Here is a 5655-nt window from a genome sequence, read left to right as displayed (position 1 = left end):
AATTGGAAGAAGCCTATGAAGCAGAACATGTGAGTCGTGAGTTTTTAGCCTCCATAGCTTTCCATATTTCTCACTCACACATATTGATATGTTTGATATAAACCCATCAGAAAATTTGACTGCTTTCATCCACTTACAGAATGCAACCTTGTCACTACTAGTCAATGTGTATGCAACGTGTGGCTTTACAACTTTACTCCCTACCTTTTGTAGGTGTAGTTCTTTTCGTATATTTAGATCTTCTAAATCCAAATGAGAATTAGTTGTATCCTTATTCTTTCCCTCAATATTTAACAATGTGCCTACCAAATTATCACAAATATTATTTTCGATATGTATAACATCCAATTTATGTCTCAATAAAAGTTTCGACCAATATGGAAGTTGGAAAAATATATATTTTTTTATTCCAATTTAAACTTCTTTTTCGTTGTTATCATGCTTCTAGGGATGTTTGCTAAGCACAAAAAAGTTTAACAAGTTCACATCTCGTAAGATATCTTCTCCATCCATGAAATCTGGAGGAGGTCTATGTTACACTTTTCCATCATATCGTTTGCTCTTGCACCAACTATGATTATCTAGAAGATAACGTTGATGCCCCCATAAAACATTGCTTTCCATTAACCCTAATGATGATGTATCTTCTTTACAAATAGGGCATGCTTGGTAACCTTTATTACTCCATCCAGATAGGTCACCATATGCAGGAAAGTCATTAATAGTCCACAATAAGCTCGCATGTAGTTGAAAGTATTCGCTACTAATACAATCATAAATGTGCACACCATCATTCCATAACTCTTTTAACTCTTCAATCAATGGCTGTAAGTAAATATCAATTTCTTTTTTAGGAGATTTCAACCTGAGTATAAGAAGGGAGATAATGAAATTTGTCTCTTTCATGCATTTTCGAGGTGGCAAATTGTAAGAAATGAGCACCATTGTCCACATACTATACGAAATACTCATATTCCTGAATGGATTAAAACCACCAGAAGCTAGTCCTAAACGAACATTTCTTGGGTCTGAAGCAAACTGAGAAAACTCACAATCAAAATACTTCCACCCTTTAGAATCAGCGGGATGTCGTAACACTCTATTAGTTTCAACACGTTTATCTTTATGCCACCTCATTTCAGGTGCAATATGTTTAGATGCAAATAATCGCTTCAATCTTGGTATTAAAGGAAAATGTCGTAAAATTTTATGTAGAATCTTTTTACTTTTTCCTTCTTCAACTTTGTATTGAGACTCACCACATACTGGACACTGTTGCAAATCGACAAATTCTTTCCAATATAGGATGCAATCGTATTTGCAAGCATGAATAGACTCATAACTTAGTCCTAAGTCACATAATTTTCTTTTAGTTTCATAAAAGGAATTAGATATAGATGCTCCAACAGGAAATGCTTCTTTTAACAATTCAAGTAACAAATCGAACGATTTGTTAGTCCAACCGTTAAGAACATTAATATGCATCAACTTCACCAAGAACAACAATGAAGAAAATTTTGTATAACCAGGGTACAACTAGTTACATGCTTCATTTATTAAGTTTTCAAATAAGCTTGAATTGTTATCTCTTTCTTGGGCATTGGTGTGCATCTCATTCTCGTTATCTTCTTCATTCACATCGGCGATTGGATGCTTTAGATAATTTATAATATTCAAAATTTCATTTTCTTCATCTATAACATTCATCTCTATCGTTCTTAATCCATCATCATGTGTTGATTGAGATGTCTGACTCTCGTATCCTCTAGACAAGTCGACTCGGTCTCCATGATATACCCATTGATGATACGATGGAGAAATTTCATTAATGAATAAATGTCGTTCAACTCATTTTATTGGTTCCCACATCGCATTCATACATTTTCTATATAGACATCTTGTTTTTTTCGAGTTATTAACATGAAGTTTTGCAACTTCAAGGAATCGGTATACTCCTTCTGCATACGTAGTTGATAACTTGTTTCTAATCGTAGTCCACTCTTTATCCAGACTTAATGATATATGTGATAAGTTGAACCTATAGGATTTAGACAATTAGTTAATTTCTAACCTATATGATCCCTATGAAGGGCAAGATACAAATGCAGGAAAGTCCTATAAACTCACAACTAAAAAAGTCTCACCGATGTCTCTTTTTTTGTTTTTTTTTATCCTTAAACTACCTCATCTCTATTTATTATTTTTAAAATCTCTTTATGATTTTTCTTGCAATTCTCAATTTTTAAAATAGAAGAATATTATATATATATATATATATAAACTAGAATGTAAGATTCTATCCTCAAAAAATTTTCTAACATAGATTTATTTTATTTTATTTAAAATTGATAAATTATCATATAATTTCTTTATTTTGAAAACATCATCATATCTTTTACTTCAATCAAATCTTCAAATTAGGCTAGTCTTCTCGACTAAATTTAAGCATCAACCACAACAATAATTTTTCAAAACAAAAATGTCATCCTTTATAAAAAAATTTATAATTTCACTCGTTATATTCAAATCCATAAATGTTTAAATATGAAATCAATTTAGAACTATAAGATCTAAGTTGTTCCAACTCATTCAACATAGGAAAAGAATAAAAAAATTCATGACTATAGAAAACCAAGTGGTGATGATGATGATATCGAAGCAAAGGGTAGATGAAGAAGTGAAAGGGGGTTATTACTTGGTGAGTCATAATGATATTGTTGGGAAAAAAAAAAAAACAATTGAATTGAATGATCAAAAGTGATGATGATGATAACGAATTCTCTACGTGCTTTGCCAATCTATAATGACAATAACACCACATCTATAACCCTTTTCTCCAAGTAGTTACAAAATTTTCGAACTCTTTTAGATATGCCTTTTGGATCTCTCTCATCAAAACCCTCTCTATCTCTTTTATTATTATAATTAGGGTATCAAATATCATTCTTTTATCCCAAACCTCTATCTTTAATACAACATATGAATAAAGTCTATTGTTAATAGATTGATATCACAAATTAACATCAATCTATGACGATATATTATACTATATAACAATTGATCCAATCAGTTATGGAATGTTATCAATATAATTAAACCTTTTCCATATACTTCACGCGATCGTTAAGTCCCATACCCGCCCCCTCTCTGTGCGTCTCCTCTCTATCCGTGCCCTCCCGTTTCCATCGATCATAGCTAAGCGGTCGTTTAGTACTACTAAGCGATTGTTTAGTCCCAATACCCACCCCTTCTCTATTTGGTGCCCTCCCTTCCCATCGATCATAGCTAAGTGATCGTTTAATACTACTAAGCAATCATTTAGTCCCATACCCGCCTTCTCTCTACCCGGTGCCCTCCCTCTACCCAGCCTAATACCCGGCCGAGTCAAAACCAGGCGTCACCTACTCTACCCAGTTTTGCCCCCTTCCCTCTCGTCCTTTCCTATCTTTCCCGCCCATACCCAGTCGAAATCACTTATGGCCCGACCGGTCTACCACCGGACACAATCCCTCTTTCCCAAATCTATCCTCAAGCAACCTCAAACTTGCCCGCCCGGTCACATACCTGGTCACAATGTTATGAAGCCCGATCGGGTAAGACCGATTTTTGAAAATGCATTTTAGGCTCAAACTTATTCAGAAAATGTTGAACATGATGTTTTTAGGAAAAAAAATAACATTCAACATAGATCTAACATAGATTTCAAATATTCACATAAGAATATCTAACATAAACTAACACATTGAGTTAAACAAAATGAAAATCCATATCTTAACTGAAAAATCCCAATGATCTTTAATGAAAAGGAGAATGACAAGAAAATGTGGAATGGGAAGAGTGAAATGGAGTGAGATTGAGCTTTTGAAATGGAGAAAGTGAAATAGAGTGAGATTGAGCTTTTGAAATGGAGAAGAGTGAAAATGGAAAACAAAAATGAGAGTTTGGAGGATTTGAGTGAGTTTTGAAATGTGAAGAGTATTAGGGTCATTTTCATTCGGTTTCAAAATTGTGGGGTCAAAAAAAACATTTTTTAAAAAGGTCCAAAAATCAAAATCAAAACTTGAAAAAAGTCATTTTTGTCGATTGTCCAATAAGCAGCCGCATATTTCATATTTTCCGGCCCTTCGCTTCCGCCGGTGCTCGGACAACCTCGCAGATGGCGGACTATGCTGCCGGAATTTGGCAATGTCGATCAATTTCAGTTCTATCACCGTCAAATGCGATCGAAATTATTTGTTTGGCAATTTCTGGTTCGATATCTTCACTTGGTATGTAACTGTCTTTTTGTCCTGTTCATTTACAATACGTCACATTCTCGAGAATTTTCCATCTCTTTCATATTTCTGTTCGTGCATTTTCCATGATTTATGCCGCTCTCAGCAATTCTGTACAAATAGTGCGACATAGTCTGTAGGGTTTTAATATGCTGGTCCGATTTTGGGTGCTTCATCGTAAATTCGGTTTATATTCCTATTTCATTGTCGAGATTGACTGGATTTGAAGTGGAGAGAAACTGTAATGTCCTGCAAAGTGGAGGTTAATTTCTGTCTCTTATGGTGGAAAATGTTTGGGAATGTGGTATAGAACAAGCAGGGTAGTATGAACAATGATTGTAAACAGTAATTGATCCTTGTTGTGGTGCAATTTGAAGTCCAAGCTCTCAATATGATTCTAAACTTTCGTTTCAATCATGTTAATTTGGCTACCTTGGACACATTTGCCTAGTTTCAAATGCTTCTTGCTTGCCTAAAGGCAATAGGCACATGGAAACAAATGAGCAATGAAATGAAGTGCATGATATAAAATAATGCAAACATATAATATAAATACAAATTAATACAGCATTAAGTGAAATTTGGATATAATTAAGTTTGTATTTAATAAAATTACTTCGATGTATTAGTAAAGAAGAGGACACAAAAAGACAATTAGGAAACAACAAGAAAGCGACTCGGATGTGATGTGACCAAAGGTGATTGCTTAAGAAGATACCCAACACAGAAAACCGTTAACAAACATATATTTCCAACTTAGAGGTTAGAGGTTTTGATCCCCTAAGCCCACATGTTGTTGAACCAAAAAAAAAAAAAAAAAAGACAACTACTTGTGCTTGTACTTTGGCTTTGTGTCTTATTTTGCACAAAGATCTTTTATGTCTTGTTTCACTCAAGCTTTCAGTTGTCTTTTTGTTGTCTTTGTGCATGCTTTGCACTTGGGGTTCCAAAAACTTTTAGGCCTCAATGTGCCTTGTGTGTGAAGAACAAGAATTCGAGTTTTAATAAATGAATCCATGGGATCTTTGTTTTACCCCTCCATGTGCCTTGTGTATTATGAATCTCACCTCACTTGGGTTTGCACTTGTATTTTTTGCCATGCATTTAAGTCTCAATGAGCTGTTGTGCCTTGCACTTTATACAACATGGATTTGCAATTTTTACCTTATAAGCTCGGAGGAAACATGACATGAAGTAAACTTAGGCTAAATAGTCATCCGGCAAAGACTTGAGAATTTATCCGAATGTAGTAAGTCTATTTTGGTTATGATACATGACTTTCCAGGTTTCTAACTTTATATGTACTGATGTATAAATCACTAGTGGTTTTATTGCTGCATGTCTGATTCAATCCCTATGCATATATTTCTCTTCACGTCCT

The sequence above is a fragment of the Benincasa hispida genome, chromosome 1 (assembly GCF_009727055.1).
Source record: "Benincasa hispida cultivar B227 chromosome 1, ASM972705v1, whole genome shotgun sequence".
NCBI lineage: Eukaryota > Viridiplantae > Streptophyta > Magnoliopsida > Cucurbitales > Cucurbitaceae > Benincasa > Benincasa hispida.
The sequence above is the reverse complement of the archived record's forward strand: the minus strand, read 5'-3'. Positions refer to the sequence as shown.